Source organism: Aythya marila, assembly GCF_965140915.1.
Source record: "Aythya marila genome assembly, chromosome: 1".
Lineage (NCBI taxonomy): Eukaryota > Metazoa > Chordata > Aves > Anseriformes > Anatidae > Aythya > Aythya marila.
Window position 1 is genome coordinate 76,000,095 of NC_139042.1, and position 19,458 is coordinate 76,019,552.

At 43.8% G+C, this 19,458-nt stretch overlaps 1 protein-coding gene across 8 annotated transcripts in view; it reads left to right on the forward strand.

The window, feature by feature from the left end:
• The first annotated feature begins 690 nt into the window (after positions 1 to 690).
• Positions 691 to 19,458, forward strand: part of TBL1X (transducin beta like 1 X-linked) — a 200,184-nt gene continuing 181,416 nt past the window's right edge. For 4 of the 8 annotated variants that reach the window (XM_082768456.1, XM_082768462.1, XM_082768460.1 and 1 more), the window contains exon 1: positions 703 to 799. The gene's annotated coding sequence lies outside the window, so the exon portion shown is untranslated. Of the gene's footprint in view, positions 800 to 1,175; positions 1,407 to 19,458 lie in introns of those variants that run through there. The other 4 variants (XM_082768457.1, XM_082768459.1, XM_082768461.1 and 1 more) reach the window with 3 other exon arrangements.

Genomic DNA, 19,458 nt, shown 5'->3' on the forward strand with positions numbered 1-19,458 from the left:
GCGGTGACGTCAGCGTGTTGTTGGGTCTCGGCGCGGGGTGGCCGGGCAGGCCGAAGGGAGCCCACGTGACCCGCCCGGCGGAAAGGAGCCGGCGGGGGGAGGGGAGGGGACGGGACGGGAGGGGAGGGGAGGGGAGGGGGTGGGGGGGGCAGCGGGCGGGCCGTGCCCCAGCCCCCGCTGCGTGCGCATAAATAAATAAAATAGAGACATCAATAAATGAATTTAGGCAGAAATAGATGTATGCACACACCTTATATGTACATATATAGAGATATATATATATATATGGGGGGGGTGTACGCGGAGGCCCGCCGCTAACGGCCGCCGGCGGGCGGTTGGCGGTTAACGGGCGGCCGGTCTGTGTGTGTGTGTGTGAGGGAGGGAGGGGAGCGGGGTGGGGGAGGGGGCAGCCCGTTTAACTCCAATTCCCTTCGATTCGGTTCGATTCAATTTAAATTTATCTATTTCTGGTGGGGGGGCTGCCGGCGGGGGCACACGGCCACAGGCGGTGCCTGCCCGCTGCCCCCTGCCCCCCTCACCCCCCCCCTCCCCGGCCGCCATTCCGCCCCCAAAGTTTCCTCGCCCCCCTGCCCGCCCGCCCGCCGGGGCTCCCTCGTGTGCCGGCCGTGTGCGCCGGGGGGGAGGAGGAGGAGGAGGAGGCGGCGGCGGTGGTGGTGGTGGTGGTGGTGGAGGAAGGGGGGGGGGCAGCAGGCTGCCGGCAGCCCGGCCGGGACCCGCGAGCTGCACCATGCGCGGCAAGTGAGGGCAGCCGCCGCCCGGCCCCTGCCCGCAGCGCCAGGTGAGTCCCTGCCCGCGGCGCCCCGGCTCGGGGAGGGGACGGCTGCACCCCCCATCCCCATCCCCATCCCCTTCCTCCTCCTCCTCCTCCTCCTCCTCCTCCTCCTCTCCCGGGGCCCCGCCGCGCCCCTCGCCCGTGCGGCGGCTCCGCGCCCCCCCCCCCCCCCCGCAGCCCTCAGCCAAGTTTCGGGCGCGCTCCTCGCTTCGTTATTTCCATTATTATTATTATTTTTATTTATTTTTATTTACTCCTGGCTTTTATTGCGGCAAAACGTGCGGGGGCTGCCTCCTGCCAGCCGGGGGCTGCGCTGCGCCTCAGCCTGCCCCCAACCCCACACCCCCCCCCCATATCCCCCCCTACCCCCCCACCGTCTCCCCGCCGCCCAGACACCGGCCCCGGCCGTGTGCTCTGCCCCCCCCCCCCCCTTCCCCGTCCCGTCCCGTCCCGTCCCGGCTGGGGGCAGGCGGGCGAAGCGCCGAGAGGGAGGAAAAACGCGAGGCTGCCGCTGCCGGCCGCTGGGGGAGGGGAGCCCATTCATCGCCAGGGCGCGGAGCGGCGGCAGGCAGCGAGCGCAGCCCGGCTCCGGCACCGCCAAGTTTACTTCCAAGTAGGTAAAAACCCGCCGCTCTCACACACACACACGCACACACACACACATTATACTCACATACACACACGCACACCCGGCCCCGGGCTCCCCCCGGCAGCGGTGCGGGGAGGCCGGGGGGGGCACGGACCTGTTGCACGCCTGCCAAGTGCGGAGGGGACGGGGAGCGGGGAGCGGGGAGCAGGGAGCAGGGAGCAGGGAGCAGGGGCAGCGCGGCCGGAGCTGCGGCTGGGGGCACCTCTCCGCCCTGTGCCCCCTCCACCACACCCCCCGGGACAGCCTCGGTGCTGCGGGGGTGAGCGTGCGGGGAGCGCGGTGCACGGGCGGTGACCCCTGACCTGGCTCCCCAGGAGGCATCCTGCCCGGCGCTGGGAGGGGAGGGAGGGAAAAAAAAAAAAAAAAAAACCACCAAACACACAACAACAACAAAGCCACACCCTAAAAGTTGGGCTCGGTTATTAATTTCTCCAAGTGGGCGTCCGGCTGCCCTCGCGTCGCCGCCGCCGTCGCAGCGTGCCTCCTGCGCTGCGCCACGAGGGTCCGGCCGTGCGAGGCTCAGAGAGGGGTGTGGGGAGGGCGAGCGGCCGTCCTGGTGCGCCTCGTTGCGTGTTGTAGGAGCAGGGACACGTCCCCGGGTAATGCTGCAGGGAGCTCGGTGGAAAGAGCGCCCTGTCAGGGATGGTCGGAGTAAAATGGAGTGCCAGGTTAAAATTTCGGGTCTGATGTTTTAGGCTGGTAGTGTGAAAGTATGTTGTGCTGGAGGGGACTCTGACTGTAGGTAATGAATACAAGGACTTTGCTGGTGACCAGTGTGTTGCATCTTTCTTCCTTAGCAATCCTTTAACAGCTTGCCCGTGTGGCAAGTACCAGATTTAACATAACACACCTTGCTCACCGTCTGACTGCACGTGCTGGGCTCAGGCCTTTCCTGCCCTGCAGGTAGTGTGCCATCCGACACAGGGACACCCGGCAGGGTTTGAAGTAAATACCTTCCTTCTGAGATAGCTGATACGGTTGGCAACAGAGTGGGGTTGTCTTGGTGTGTTTTGGTGGTGTTTGTTTACGTTTTTAACAATTACAGATCATAATTGCAACGCCTCAATGACGGTTGTAGTAGTAGGAAAGGGAAGCTCTCCCACAGAGGGTTTGGGGAGGGGGTGGGAGGGGAAAAAAAGAGTGCTAGAGGGGGAGGATGCTATCACCTTAAAAGTACATTAAACCTTTCTTGGGCTGCATGCGACAACAGTAAAACGTTAGAGATTTGAGCAAACTGCTGTTCCTTGTCTCTGTTTAACACCTTCAGTGACCTAGCGAGCAGCCATGGTTGGTTTTTCACCCTTCAGCATCCTTTTTGGAAGGAAAGGGGGTTAAGAACTTTGTGCGCATGTGAGCGCTGCCAACTACACAACTGTCCGAGAGTCTCATAGGATGCTCCCTCCTTCCCTCCGCAAATAAGTTGTACCTGAATACATCCTCTGCCCTCCTGCTCTCGATGAAGTAAGACAACTTCAGTGTCCGATGCCTGTCACAGCACAGGCAATGAGCTGCGTGCACTGCTCGCTGTTACGGCCAGCGAATTGCGCCCCTTGTTCTATTCAGCGGGTGGCAAGTATCCCCTGTGCTCAACAGGAAGAGTATCAAAGAGCAAAAGTAATTTAAATTATTGCTAGAGATGGGATTGTGTCTGCACTTAAAATCATAAGGCTTCTGCTCTGCCAGTTTTCCCAGTTTGTGCCCTCCCGTTTCTTTGCGGATAGGCTTTTCCCATTCCCATGGCAGCACGGCTGGAGGTGGACCTGTTGGCCGCTTGGTAAATGCAGTGTGCCAGCCCCCTGGGAGAGCTCCTCAGCTGAGTGAGACCCTCCGGTAGCAGCAGCTACTGAAGGCCTCTGTCCTTGAGCACGGAAGGTATCGATGAGAACGTCCTCAAGTGCGGATGGGCTGTTGCTTCTTGGTAGGTGATACAAGCCCGTCATGAGATGCGCTCAGGACTTGGTGGTGGTCTGAATTGGGTTCATCTCGGAGATCAGGCTGGGAAACCTGTCCCAGGGCTATAGCTGGCGTGCTTCGGTGTGCTCTTGCTGTTTTCTGTTGACAGCTTTTAAAGTTCAGTGCTAGAATTCGTGCTGTAGTTTGTCCTGAACTGATGTTGTTTATATTTTAGTAGTGCCAAGGGGCCCCCATTCAAATCAGGGCCGTGTTGGGAATATCCTAGATGACAGTTGTTATCCTGGAAAGGTTGTAATCGGAGTAAGTGAGAGAGACAGAAAACCGGGAAGGTAAATGGTGGAAAAAACTGGCTCCAGGGAGCAGCAGCTGATCGTGGTGCCCGATCTGCTGGACAACAGCCTAGGACCTCGTCTGGAAGGAGAGAGGAGAGTTGTTCGCACCGGGAGGTGCCATGTGGAGGTAAAGGATCAGATTGCTCCATGCAGCCGGGCTGTGGCCACTTCTCACCTTTGCAACGCGCAGGCCTGACCCTGCCGTCCCTTCACTGCTACTCCTTGGGTTCGTGGTATTAGTTCATGTTATATGCACCAGCCTGCCTGTAAAAACAGCAAGGTTTTGTAACTCTTGAGGGCAGATTCTTTTTCATAATCTTCATTATGAGGCAAGATGGAAGTAATTTTGTAAACTCCTTTTCAGCTGCTAAATTAAACTCCATTCCCTCTTTCCCTCCCTCCTCTTGCCTATTTTTAGTTAGGAGGAAATAGCTGACCTCTTTAAAGCAAGAGCCCAGACCCCCTGGGTGCCATTTATAGGTTTCTACCAAATGGCCTACTTGGACAAGTTGGTTGAAATTAAACAAAACCATTGGAACTGCAGCTCCACACAGGAATAGCAGCCTTCCTTAAACAAGAAATCGGTCATTTTAACAATACTGCAACCAACGTCCAAAGGTGAGAAACAGGTTTTAGGTTATTTTTTTCTTTGGTATATCTTATATATATCTTAAATGAATGAATAAGATATTCAATATATATTTGTTTTCTTCTGTGGCAGTCTGACCGTCAATACCGTGGAATTTTGGATAAGAATGGTGTTTTGTTTGGAAAACAACACAAGAAGCCTTTCCAAGTTAGGACTGGGTGAAAACTAGGTGGAATCAGAAAAGGATGTTTGATTTCATAAGAAAAGGCTATCCTTTCTTACCTGTTTTCTCGTATAGGCATCTTATCCTACACAGAGAATAATAAATTACGGCTACTAATATTTGTTAATTACATGGAAATACATAAAATACATTCTGCAAGCTTGACTGAAAGCACGTTGAACTATGGTTATATGACTTTTTGCCTGTTAAGGGGCACAGGCATTTTGCATCACCGTTCTTGTGCGTGTTTGTATTTTGTTGAAGTGGTATCGATGACTTCAAGCGTTGCGCTCCAGCAGGAAGTGACGGATTTCTTCATTTGTTGCTTAAGGAGAAAAGAGCGTATGGTTATGTGCGCAGCCCGTGTGAGGCCTCATTAACGCCCTGTCCAGCTCCCAGCCACCAAACCCGTTTTTATGTTTGGTTACCACCATGGCTGCGGTAGGAAGAGAGGCTTGGTCTTAGGCACAGCTGGTGGTTTGGCTTCCATTTTTATCATTTTGTGAACTTTATGCAGTAAAAGGGCCATCACAGGGTTTAACCCCATTTCTTGACCTTCTCTGTTTGTCATACAGGCGATCAATATGTGTCTGCTTGTCCTATTGAAATCGGAGAGTGTGCGGAGATTCATTAATTTGTGCAGAGTAGAACTTTATGCCCCAAACCCTATGGTAGCCACGCAGTGTAAAATCATGCCAGTAGTACCGTAGTGTGAAGAAGCAATTATTTCAATTCTTAATAAGCGCGTTGCGTGGATACAGTTTGGCTTGGGTGTTGAGCCTTAGTCACTGGTTACGAGAAGTTACGCAGCCCGCTGAGCACGTGGACAGAGCTGCGCCTCTTGATCCTGAGGTGATAAGGCTTGTGGCTGCTTCTGAGCAAACGAGCAGCGCTAATAATGCACAGTAATTATGTACGTATGCTTATCATGATACCTTTGTCTAATTAAGTGCTGAGTTTTATTGACTGCCATTGGAGGGTGAAACGAGGCTTTTTAAAAAGCAATATTCTCTGCTGATACGTAGCAGTTGGTCTATACGTCAGTCTGCTGCCATTCAAAACACGGCTGCATTTACTTGACCTAAATCTCATTTGATCCCCTAATTCTTGGTTACCATTCAACTTGCTGTTATGTTGTGGGTTCAGAATGTGTCCTATCATATGAAACCGTAATTTTCTTAGGTGGAAAGATGTGGTAACATCAAATGCGACTTTATTTCTTTCCTACTGTAACACAACTTTTCCATACCTACAATAAATTATTGATACAGCAAAGAAGCAACTTTTTTTTCCCTTAGGCATTAAAATACTTGGAAAATATCCTTTGACATTGTCTTTGGGAAAACAAAGAGGATTTTCTTTTGGTGGATAGATTCCCTTTGTCGTTCTGCGGAATAATGCATTTGTTGTGCTTCTTTTTGAAGGCAGCAAACTACACTGGGCGTGCAACTTTGGTTTCTGGGGCATTTTGCTGTGCAGCACCGTTGGCTCCTCGTTAATCCCTTACCACTGAACCCAGGCTGCAAGGTGTGCTCCTCAGCTCAAGAGCGAAGCCAACTACATACGATTTATGTGTCCGAGCAGAAGAATCACGTGCTATAGGAGCGCTAGTGAAAGGGTGCTGTGGCACTGTTATGATTTACGTGGATAGGGCTGCTAGTGTGTTTTTCATGCTTAGAAGTGTCTGCTGATGAGCCTGTGCTGATTTGACCACAGTCCAGTAGCTGACAGCAAAATCACTGGGAAGAAGTTCTTCCAAAAGAACTGACCTTCACACTGCATGGTTGGTAGATGTTAAGTCAAAAACTGAGCTTTTGCAAATCCATGTATGTTGGTAACTTGCGCTTACGAATTGTTACGGCCATCTGATAGCTTCGGTGTTGTTCAGCAGCTACAGGTTGCTTGTTGTCTCCAGCCCGGTCGCTGCTGGCAGGGCACGAGTGCGTCCAGAGACCCATTAGGGTTCAGACTTGTGTTAGCACGCGGTCTCAGCTGGGATTGTTAACGGGTTTCACAAATACTAATCGTTTAACATGAACTAACTAATTGTCCTCTCTGCGTGCACGTGCTTACATACACACAGCCTTAAGGTAGTCAAAAACCCCCAGATTTAGAGAAAAAAGGAACCGTCCCGAGGCTGAAGAAACGTGCTGCGGTGCAATGGTTATGCTCTCGGGCCCTTCACTGGGATATGCAGGGATATCAAGGCCCAGCAGCAGCACCTGGGGCGGTGCAGAGGCAGTGAGATGAGTGTGGGACGGGGCCAGGCTGGCCGTCAGGCCCGTGGGGAAGGTGGAGGTGAGGCACAGCGGCGGTGTGCTGTGCTGTGCTGTGCTGTGCTCGACCTGCTCGCTGGAAGGCGGCCAGCTCGGGCACGGCCGCTGTGCTCCTGCACCCATGGACCAGGGCCGGCGGGGAGGCTGCGGCTGGGGTGCCATCACAGTCATCACCTCTTCATTTCTTCCTCCTTGGTTATTTTAATATTATTTTAATCTTATTTTAGTCCACTGTTTGGTTTTTGGTCACTCCTAGAAGTAAAATGCAAACCCAGATCTCAGCAGAGATGGAGGCAGAACTCCCCTCTTTCCTAGCATTCCTCGCAGATAGGGCTGAGCTTTGCTGACAGGGTAGGACAGAGAATCCTAGCACAGGCGGTGCCTATTCATATTGTGGGGATTAGTTTCCAAGGATATATCTATCTGGTGCTTTTTACAGTTACAAAACAAACTTAACTCTTCTTGTACCCCTTTACACGCGTGTAGGAATTAGACGTCTAGGAAAGCAATGTGATTGTAGACTTGATTGAAGCACACCAAATCCCTTTGATTTTTCAGAAGGTATTGCCAATTATATGTACACAACTCTCTTTCCTTTTGGTTTAACTTTGCTGTTTTTTACTTTTTGGATTTAATTTTGTTGCCTTTTTCAGTCATTTAAAAAAGCTTGTATAGTTCTGTGTAGTTAATATAGTTTACTTCTTTTATTTTTACTCTTAAAATAATGTAAGCTGGAAGGCATAGATAAAAGGCAGGCATGAGAATTATTCTAATGAGGAGCGTATCTTCTTTCCCATCCATCCAGTTCTCAGAAATGAAAGAAAAGAACAGGAGCAGGTGAATTTTTAATAATGTGGCATGGTGTTCACAGGACACAGACTTTGTCATTCTGTGTGAAAGGTACTGAAGGTCTCTTTAATTCCATTTTCATTAGTACTTTCTATTTTGTACTGCTGTTATTATATAATTCATTAAGAATTTGTGGGAATCTGTTTTTATATTACAAAAAAAAAAAAAAGCAAACCCTAGGCTCTGATGCTTCTGCTTGTATCAGTAAGTGTCTTAAATAACCAGTTAATTTAAATGAGCCAATTAATTTGAAAGCAGAGCATGACAGTGTATCATAAAAATTCATCCAGCTTCATTCTCACAGGATTTTATGTGCTTAGAAAAAAACATAAGGCGAGCTGAAAAAGATGGCCCTAAATACAATACTGGAGAAGAAGAAAACAGTGATTGTGAGCTCTGTATAATGCATGGACTGAAACGTTCACGTAATGATTACTTTCACTGCTGATGAATCAAGCCAGCTTGTCTGGGGGACCACTGTCATGTATCTGCTACGTAGTCTGGTGGTGCTGGGTAGAGGTTAGGTAAAAAATAGAATGCAGTTTAGGCCATGACGGGCAGTTTACAAGGAAGAGGAGGAAGAGTGGGAGGAGGTTGCCTCAAAAGCCAGGCTCCACTGGTTTTAACTTGCAGACTGTCAAGCAGCCAACAAAAAATTTTTAGGAATGTTTTGAACTGTATTTTTTTTCTTGGCTAGGATGACACATCTTCAGAGCACTTATTCCAGTACATTTCTTCACTATTATGATGGTAGCATATAAACTATGTGGGTATTTTCTAATATGTCAACGTTATTTTGTGGTTACAGCACTGGCTTTTTGTGTCCGTTTTTTCTTTGTTTTTTAACGCTTTATGTGTATGTATGCATATGTGATCACTGATGTGTATATAATTTTTTTTTCATTTAAATTTTGCTTAGAGTAAGAAGTATATTCGTCATGGTGTCTATGACATTACCAGCAGCATATATTCTGGATTTAAAAAAAACAAAAAAACAAACAAACAAACAAAAAAAAAACCTTTTGACACCTGGACGGGTTCAGTGTTCTCTGATGTCAATGTGTTTAATGCCATTGTACACTGTCAGTTTGATCATACTCAGTGAATGGTGGATTTGTAGATAAGCTGTGTTGTGCTTATTAGTGGGTGTGTATGTACATATATCTATACACCTGCTGTATGTCATATAGCATGAAATTAATTTCTCATATTATAAAAGTAGCATGTCTTCTGCACATATTTTAAAATACATATTTTTGTAGTTGCTTACTACTATCTTCAGATCACCATGGGGTTGTTTGGAACTACAACTTTATTCCTTGATTTTTTTTGGTAAATTGGGATATGTATGTGTTAAAAGAAAAATGTTACTTAATATCTTTACAAGACGATTGATAGGGCACTCCTTTCTGCAGTTAGATAATTTCAGTGGAATGTGATGATTTATCTGCCTGACATCCTACAGAACTACTATGAAGTTTCTATTCATGTTTTCTTAGAAATTTCAAAGATCAAAATACATTGACAATTTATTTTACATCTAGTTTATTAAAAAGTGTGAATGTCAAGTTCTGCTTACTATAGTACAATCTTACTTTCCATCAAATTATAAATAAATTAGGATAGCGAAGTATCAAAAGGAAATTATGAAAAAAGTTTTCTCTTTTGTTGAAGAGTTCAGGGTTAGAAGTAATGATTGCGTTAATTTGTTAATCTGTAAATTATGTTCTTGGCTAACAGAGTTGAATTTAGTGTATTAGGTTGCTGTGGAACAAACCTCGGTTGCGTTTTTCCAACCTTTTTTTTTAACAGCTTTTAAACTTTTTTTTTCCATTCTTTTTTTCCTCATCTGCTTAAAGACTATTGGAGTTTCCAGTGGTGTTTAAGAGATTTCATTTCACTGGAGGCTTTTAATGTTTCACAATTTTTCTCTGTCAGCTCCTCAGTGTGTGGGTAGTGCTAGCAAGGGCCACGTTGATCATACATTTGTGTTCTGAACATGCAACAAATCCAGTTATAGATATGGTCTGAAACTGTAAAAACTTCCTCGGCAACATGCAGAAGACTTCTAGGATCAAGCCTTACATGATGACAGTACAGATTCTTGACTGGTTAAGTCAGTGTGTTTCAGTCTTTTTTAAAGTGCCTGAGTAATGGTGCGCGTGATTTTTAGCTTTTACACTGAAAGTCAGTATTCTGGTAATGAAATAGGCAATGCAGTGTCCCTTCCTCCTCTTGTAGCCTAATTAAGTAGTCTTTTTCATATAGTATAACTTCTATTATCTGTTTTGAATACCATTATTACCTGAGTCCTCACGGTGTTCTTTGAAGTTCGTGTGGCTGACAAACATGAAGTCCAGATTTGGAGCCCAGTTTCTTTAAAATGTGCAAAAGCTCTCTTGACTTATCTCAGCATTTTCAGAGGTGTAGTATTTTGCAGTAGAAAGTGTGAAACTTAGCAGCTTGAGGTTCTAAGTACGTATTTTGGAAAATGTCCAACTTAGGTCAGTGATTAGAGCCTGTGGCTTTTCTCAGACAAGCGCCCGTAGTTTTTTCAGGCCAGCCTACATTAAAAGGTCTCAAACCCTAGCAGCAGCCGCCCATCGAGCACCTTGTGAGCATTGGCAGGATGCTCTTGTTGTTGTCCATCCATATCGTGTGTAGTCTCAAAGCTCTTCTGCTGACCGTGACCTGTTAAAACAGAAGCCCTCAACACAGCCCAGCAGCTGATGCACACCTTTGCCTAAGCGTTACCTGCATCATACCCTCTGGGAGGACCCCAAGCCAGGCTTCACCCTTGGCAGTAGAGCACCCTGCATCTTTTGCATCTGCTCAGTAACAGAAGCAGTGCCTTCTGTAACCCGTGCTGCTACCAGTCTCAGCAGCGTGGCTCTGTGCAGCCTGAGATGGATCACAGCCAGCTGACCCAGGCCATCACAGCAAAGCCTTGCTGAGCTCTCAATCCTGCTGCTGGCTGGGGTGGCATCAGCTGGGCTGTGCTTAAAGGCAGAAACCTGGCAGTGCACGGTGCCGTGCTTCATCTGTCATGGGAGATGTTGGCCATAGAAATAAACATGATTTGCTGCTCCCAAGTGAAGGGGAAAAAAAAAAAGCCTAGAATGAGTATGGCTGTGTATTGGCAATGTGGTGTATGTGGGCTTTTTTACTTATTGGTTTGCTCTGGGGTAGCTGCTCTATATATGTCAACAGTGGAAAACTGGGTAGAAAGAGCATTATATTCTCTAGTTGTAGAAGTAAATTTTATGACTTGGACATTTTTGATGACTTGGATGTTCTATAGATAGTTCTTTTTTACATAAATATCTAATTGTTTGCGCTTTAAGCATTGTCTTAATTGTTCTTTTTGTCTTCGGAAATGCATATGGTTAGTTCCCTGGTGTCTCAAGCAGAGAGAATGTCTTGCCAGCCTATTTAACGTGCTAACGTATGTGAGAAAGCATGCCCTGTGGCCTGAAACATCGTTTATGTATTTGCCAATTGCCACAGCCTTTTAATTTCTGTTTGTATGCACTGCATTTGGTTAGGTTGAATTTATTATTGATTTCAACAGTTTGCAAATATTATACTGACAGACCGTTTGCTTCTGTCTCCTTTGAGCCAGCATTTTACCCTCATTAGTCTATGGATGTGTTCTTTTGAATGTTAGCCAAATGCTTTCATAAAAATGGCAAAGTTAGAGCTGTTTGACCTATTACTGGTAAACAACATTATCAAAATGTATTTCATCGTTATACTCTACACCATAATACGTATAAATAGGTATATATTAATTTTTCCCAAGTTTTCCCTTTTTATTTTCTCCAGTTTTCTGAGCTCCCCATCACATGCAGACATTTGCTCAAATGTTATAGTTGTCTTCTGGTATTTTTGTGCATTCTTGGTTTGTTTTTTGAAGACTAAAGCTACTAGGTAAATAACAGCACTAATATTTATCAGTTCTCTAAATCTGTAGTTTCAAACCACAGCTTACAAGCTTCTAGGGGACATAGACTTTTTAAGACATCTGTGGGGGAAAAAAAGGAAGTCTATTGTCCTTCTGTTCAAATTCACTATTCAAGGTATCTTTATAGGTCCACACATTTTAAGAGATTAAAAACCACTGATTTAATTATATTGTAAGCTTCTAAAGGATGTGATGATATCTTATTTTTTATGACTTACTACTTTGTGGGTGTATATATCGTACACAAGTAATAATCTTTGTTTTTGCAGGTGGTAATTTATACCAACATTAATTTTTGGCATCAGTTTTGTTACATTGTGTAGATTTTTTTTTTTTTTTAATAACCCTTCTCTTTTGTAGGGCTGTGATCTGTATTCTCTGACAGCACAGATCTATCTGGCTGATCTTTAGTTGCACAAAGAATGATCTATACACAGGAGCATTTGGATTCCTTTAGTTTGTGCTTACCAGGTCTGTCATGTAGCAACAACTGCTGCTCAACTGATTTTTCTTTTCTTTTTCCTTTTTTTTTTGGTCTCATGCAGCATTGTTTTTGTTTTAGTCTCGATCCATTTGTGTGGTACTATCACATTTCAGTAAATCCAAACCCTTGCATCTCAGAATGTCAGGAATTTTGTTATTTGATGTTACCACCTCTCTGTTCTCTCCTTGGCTTGATGGCAGCTCTCCGTGTTGACGTTGGGAGGTTACGTAGAGGAGGTGAGAGTGGGGGTGGGAAGTAAAGCAGGCTCTGGCTGTTTACACATTCCAGGCAACCATAGATCTGCTCTCTTTGAGGCCAGAAATATTTTCCTTTTCACTATCAGCCTTGCAGATCTGGGGTGTTTGGGCACACTGCCAATAAAAATAAATAGTAATGTGTTAATCTCTTAGGCTGAAATGTAATAAACCGTATTTTACATTTTTGAGCGTGTGCATAAGAATAAAGATTAACATCACTGTAATTAGAATGACATTTTTAGAAATACTGAGGATTATGACAATTGCTACACTTTCTTCAAGAATTGCCTGTAAAAGGACAAAGTCAAATTTGACTCCTTCCTTCTTGCTGGCTTGTTCCAAAGAGAGAGCCACATAATCAAAATATTTTTGCTAATTAGATTCTGTATTTTCACCATGTTTATCTTTTGGCTCAAGGAGCTGACAATGAGACCCTTTTTCTGATTGCTATGTCATGTGCACATTACGTGCATTTTTCATCTAATTTGAGGTGGGTTTAGTCTGCTTTGTAGTCTTTCATTTGGTTACTCCGGTTCCCAGCGCTTACGTTTCTGAGTTCTGATGAAATCAGATACACAGTCACCCACCTGCATGCCTATATTTTTTGACCATGGGAAAGTATTTCCTGCAGTCTACACTAAAATCCAGACTGAGCAGGCAGGCAGATGAATAATGATTTCTTCCAGGTTCTGCATAATGTAATGAACAGACCTTCTGTTTATTATTATTTATTATCAGTGTTTGTATACATGTGATTTCCTTCCCTGAAGCTTGCTTGCTTGGGTTTCTTAAAGCTGTATGCTACGTATGCCATCACTGGTTTCCTAAGTGGGGCAGTAATGCCACTTTGTCACTCCAGCAGTTGACGTGGCTCAACTTGTTGTTATTTCTGCTTCCAAAACAAGAGTTTTTGCCCTCCAGAAATACTAGTGTATAATTATGTCACAAAAAACAAGACAGTCCTACTGAGATAACAGCTGCTACCTTCAGTCTTAAGACCTTCCTAGGACATGCAGTGCAAAAGACAGCTCAGGCTGCATTTTTCTTTTTTTTTTTTTTTTCCAAAGGCAACTAATTGCTTAAAACTCTGCTTAGCTGTGACTGACATCGAACCGGATTATCAAAATACTAAACCATTTTCTGAAAAACTGTAGACAACTTCAGCTGGACTCCCAGCAAGATGGATAAGTGCATGGTAGTATTCCCTTCTTGAGTACACTTTTAGGAGCAGAGCAGGTGCTTTAACAGGCCGGCACTTTTATATATAGATACCTAAATAGGGGGCTGGGTGTTCGGAAGCTTTGAGGACACACAGCTCTGATTGAAATCAGGAGAATTAGTGGCTGCTTAGCACCTGAGTAGTAATAAGTAATTACCATTGCTCAGGAGCCTAAATATAGGGGTGCGTCATAAAATTCTGACAGCAGGAGATTATCTCCCTCTTTTTCACTTGAAGTTGCATTTTTAAAAGTATTTTAAACAAACATCCAAGTGATTACTGCCAGTATGTATATAGGTGTTTGTTTTTTTTTTTTTTACCGTCATGCATTTCTCGAAAGGCCAAAAGTTGGTCTCGGTCCTCGGAAGCAACACCTCACATTTTGCCGATGTAAAATACGGGTAGCACCTTGAAGGTGGTGCATGGCCTGTGTTGAAGTGTTGGGGCCTTTACAGTATACAGGTAACTATGTCTGTTTCTAGTATATGTTCAGTTTTATGTGGTGTAACATTCAACTTAATGGGACAGTGTGCTACCACTGTAATGGTGGTTTGTTTTAGTAGCTGTAACAAGTATTTTCTACCATAAAAACATGAAGACATGTTTTGCGATTGAAATAGTGGCAACTGGGAATCTTGTTCTTTATTAAACAAACAGAAACCCTAAAGAAACAAGCATATGAGGTAAAGTGACCTAATGCAAAAACAAACAAGCAAGCAAAACAAAACAAAAATCACACTTCTCAAAATGAAACGTGTTAGTTATGTGCATAAAATATCTAAAAATGTTTAGGGTCAAATAATGAGCTTTGCTATATAAGAATTGTATGCAAATTTCACAGTCTTGGAGGTGTGTTGTTTTTTTCTCTTGCCTGAGTAGTTTAGAAACGTCAGAATGCTGGTTAAGGCCAGATAATATAAAGACATTTATTAAAATAAATTTGATGTGAAGAACAATATGGGATGAACCATTCCTGTCTGCAGAGGACTTTAGAAGTAGTAACTTTCCTCTCGTTACATTCTCAACTTATAATGAGAAAGAAGACAGGTATGAGGCATATTCTAGGCTGCTTAAGTATCAACAATTAATTTCAAGCCACAGAAACTGAAATGAAATCGCAGATGTGCATTTAAAGTTTCGATTAGCACCTTTTTTGCTAGTAACAGCAGCCTTTTACAGCAGATCACAATATAGCTAGCTTGCACTGTTGGCCGACCTAAAAAAAAAAAAAAGCCTAGGGTTAATTGTACAGCATTACAGGTATTGCTAAATTACTTTAGTTAAAATTGCTAATTAGTACTCTTTCTAATTATTTCACATTTTTTCATAAGAATCTTAGTTATGAATCTAGCTGATGTAGTATTAAAAAACAAAAAGTAGGGCCCTGCCAAAAGGGCATGCAACCTGTAATGAAAAGAGGCCATTTTAATAGTTAATTTATTTCTTCAACCCAAGTCAATCAATGAGTAATGTGGGCATTTACGTACTTATACCAGAATCTAACTTTGCATCTTCATGGGTTTATGCTTAAATTAGGGAAAAACACAAAAACGTAAAGACAGTTTGTAGTATATCGGCAAGCTACTGCTTCAACAGACTTTCATAGTTAAAAATAAGCTAAAGAAAAGGAATGCAATTTGGCTCTTGCAGGAGGAACACCTCATCCAACTGACAGATTTTTGTTACTTTTTCGCAATTGCTGTTTAGAACAGGTTTCTCTCATGATTGGTTTCACAGTTTTTGAACCTGATAGTTTCAAAGCCTATTCTAGGCTGGTCTGCTTCCTGTGAAGAGTAATGTTGAGTGAGATATGACTAGATGCCACATCACACTGGTAAGAAATCAATTGTGAAGTGTTTTGGTCCTGCAGATTGTGCTTCATGTACTAGATTGTATATTCCTTTGGGGGGGGGAGGGGGTGCAGCTGATGGTGATATGGGGACGTTTTAGTGGGGAGAAAGGCATTTATGCCAGCTTTCCCACATGTTTTGTCTTTTCAGGGCATCCTTATCAGTGGTAGATGTGATTGAGGCCGATAGCAACAAGGTAGCTTAAAGAAACCGTGAGCATTTGCAGAGTGCAAGTTGTCAACCCTAAGTTGAGAGGTGGCCTTTCCAAAAGAGGAAGCTGCTTCTGCAAGTGTTAGTAAATTGCTACGAATTGTCACCACAATGAACCTTTAAAAACAAAAACAAACAAACAAAAAAGACCCTAACAAATGGAAGTAAAAGCAAAAACAAAAACCCTCAACAACCCTCACCAAACTGAATTCAAGCAGGTGACAGACTTGTTACTGAGCACTGGAGGTTGTCTTAGGACCTTACAATTTGAATTGATCCTCAGTTGTCAACTTGTTGTGTGTGGGAGGTAAAGTGAACTTTTCATGAAAAACATTGTTATAGGAACAGTTGCTATTCGTGGCTAATCTGGTATGTTTTTCGTCTATGTTTGGGGGGGGAAGGGAAATGACATGTTTCTAGTCTTCCAGATCAAAGAATTACCTCTTCTATTTTCTTATTTTTTTCCAAGTAACACATCTTTAGATCACATCCTATTGTTTGGCTGCTGGGAAGATATATTTAAATTTTCAGTAAATGCAGTTTTCTTATTTTACAAAACTGTAATTTTGCCATTACAATTTCAAGCATTTTAATTAAAATGCTGATGATAAAAATAGTATTTATATTAAGGAGTTGGTTTAGCCTGCTAATACAAGGTCAAAACTAGGCCAAGATTTTGATATTCTTCATTATGCTTATATAGGCACGTGTATACCTTTCTTCCAGTTGTTCCAGTAACAGGTTGCAGACCATTTCAGGTGCTGTATGATAGCTGGTACTGTACAGGTTGACACTGCTCTAAAAAGGGGCTGTGTTGAGAGCCAAGAGCTGATCTTTCTACCAGTTACAAAAACGGCTCTTCCCTCCTTGAATGTACCTCAATTTAGAATTAAACTTAAAGCCCTTTCCTCCCTGCTATCTAGCTTTCCATATTATAAGCATTAAAACCGAAGTGCTGTTAGCTTTTGCTTTGATGAATATGTTTTAAGCTGAATATTCAAGTGCCTCACTTGAGAGAGAGACTTCCTTTCTAAATGTATTTATATTCTTAAAGAATACTTCTGTGAAATGTCTGTCTGTATTATAGGCCAGACATTTCCTTCATATAGCATATGGCCATAGGTATTAAATATTTATGCCTGTGCTTAATTGCATGCACAGTCATTTCAGTGAAGGGAACAGTTGTACTCACATGCAGGAAGTTTGGTGTGTGTGTGTATGTTTAGGACTTGGACATTAATTGCTAGTTTATAAAAATTTACTGTCTGGAGTATAAATGTTTTAAAATACGTCTTAAAGATTAAAAAATAAAATCCAGTTATTAAAAGCTTTCAACGTATAGAGAAAAACTGGTTGGTAGGCCTTCTGGTTAGTCCTCGTGATCCGTGTTTTATCTGCTGTGCAGGTACCTTAGATCTCCTTTCAGTGAAGCCTGGGTAGAGATTTCTGCCCGCTGTCTGCAGCACCCCTGAGAACAAATGAGTCTGGGAGGCTTCTGTGTAAATAAAATGGCATCTAATAATGAGAAAGTTAGCATCTCTGTTAATTGCCTGGGAGAAATACCTAGTTAGACTTGTGCTTTGAAGGTTTTTTCCAAGTAATCTCCATATCTAGCAGTCTGAATTTTATATCCACTGGCAATGCAGACTCACTCTGCAAGTAAAAGCAAAAAATGTGTATTCTAAGCATTGTCTAGTCACAGTTGGTTTCTCCTGCTTTCGTCCTTAGCAAAATTAATGCTCCCCTTCTGAGATGAAGGTGGCGTGTCACCAAAGGAATGAGATAAATTTTAGTGGTATTCAAGGAATAAAATGGGAAGACAAGGTGTAGATCACAGATGAAAGTTCAGTTAGATGAAGGAACCACTTGTAAAGATGCAGTCTAGCTCATAATGTAGGAAGAAGGGAACTCAGTCCACAGACAGCACCTAGATAGAGTTGATGAGCGATTTGTAAGTATTTGTAAGGGGTGCTTGTTACCACATTTCCTCACACAGCTGTTTTTAGAGGCTTTCTGTCCAAGGTACGTACCAGACTTGGTTTACCAGCCTGCGTTTGGAAGCAGTGCTGATCCTTTTGCTGACCTTTTTCCTATTGTGAGGTGCATGTGATGCTTGCCCTGTTTTCCAGACTGTTTCTGTTGGACAGTGCCTTGCGCGTTAGCATGCCTGTGCCCGGCTGCAGCCCGCCCGCCCTCTGTGAGCTGCGTTGGCGAGCTGCTCGGCCTTGCAGGCTGCTTCCTGGTGTCTGCCTTGGAAACACGTGCACTTGGTGGTAGCCACAGGTCTCCTCCGGCTTAGGCGAAGCACCTGGTGGGACCTCGATACGCTCTGGTGGAGCCTTGGTGCCTCTTCCAGGTGGAAGAGCATGGACAACCATGTTTTCTGTAGGCGAGTTTCCTGTGGTAAAAGGGATCCGTCTGCTGACTCTGGGGAGGCCAGTGATGTGTCCAGCAGCGGGTTGGGTGGCATGGCCCCGTGGTGGCTGGGACACCATGGCCAGGCAGCCCGCTGTACTGCGGGCAGGGGGTGGCAGGGGCTGTGCCCCGGGGTGCCTGCACCACGGCCTGCGTTTGATGCAATTAGCTTTTATCGACTAGGACGGCCTTAATAGGTTTCACTTATGTACCTTGGCTTTATTGCAGTCTAGCCCTCTAAATACCCAGGAGGCTCCTAAAATAACAAAGATACTATTAATTAGAAGTTAAATGGCATGTGAGCTTTAGAACAATGCTTTCTTTTCATTTTCTCATCTTACTATGCGTGTTCGTATTGAAAGCTATACCTTCAGTCTTGGCGTCGTGCAACAGCTAAACTGTTCTGACAAGTGATACCTGAGGTTACTATAAAAAAAAAAAAAAAAAGAAAAAAAGAAATCTATGTAATTCTTTTTTCTTCTCTTCCTCTTTTATTTATTTTGCATATCTGAGACACTGTTGTCACAGTCGGCTTCATTGCAGTCCTCTAAGGCCACTGTTTTTCTCATCCAGTCTGTTGGCTGTTCTACCCAATAGCAAGGAATAGTTTTTACATAGCAAAAATAACATACAACGTGTTTTCAAATCCATAAAAGCACACGTAAGAATTGGGACTGATTTAACTTCTCACACTATTTTACCTCACTTGTTTGAACAGATTTCGCATTGACGGTATCACTTAAAATGGGGGGAAAAGGAAGAGAAGAAAAACTAGCTATAGCTGAATAAAAGATGTTGTAGCTCAAAGCCTTAATAGAATGCATTTCTGTAATTTGCTTTATCAGAAACAAAAGAATAAAAACAGTTTAGTCCAATGTACATTGGACTACAAGCTGGACTCTTCTGTTGCGAGATGAAAATTTGTCTGGGTTATTGTACTTTCAAAAATACTTTTGTTTTCTGCTAATGAGTGCATGCCAGATGAGTTACCATTCTGGTCCAAATCTGAATTGAAGTTGGCACAACATAAAGGAAATCTCAAGACAGCTCAATTTTGTAGTCCAGAGCTTCATTTACTGTATGTTTTCTTAGTTCAAGATTACAATAGATCAGGGAACAGGCGATTTTGGGTTACCAGCATGATGTGGTGTTCAGTTCAAATAATTCATATTTTTAGGGATTCTTCCTACTTAAGCGTTGATTAAAATCAGTATTAGTGCCTTTACAAATAAAAACCAATTGACTATTTAAAATGGAGTTGTTCAGAGTGGAAAGCTAGCACAGACTTGTTTCTTGCCTGTGGGTTTGAGTGTAGTATTTCCATAAAACCTGTGCACAACCAGCAGTGGAAACTGAACAATCTAAGATAAAGTCTGGAGGCCAACGACCACTACTTACCATCAGTGAGGAACTACAAATAAAGCACAGTGCTTT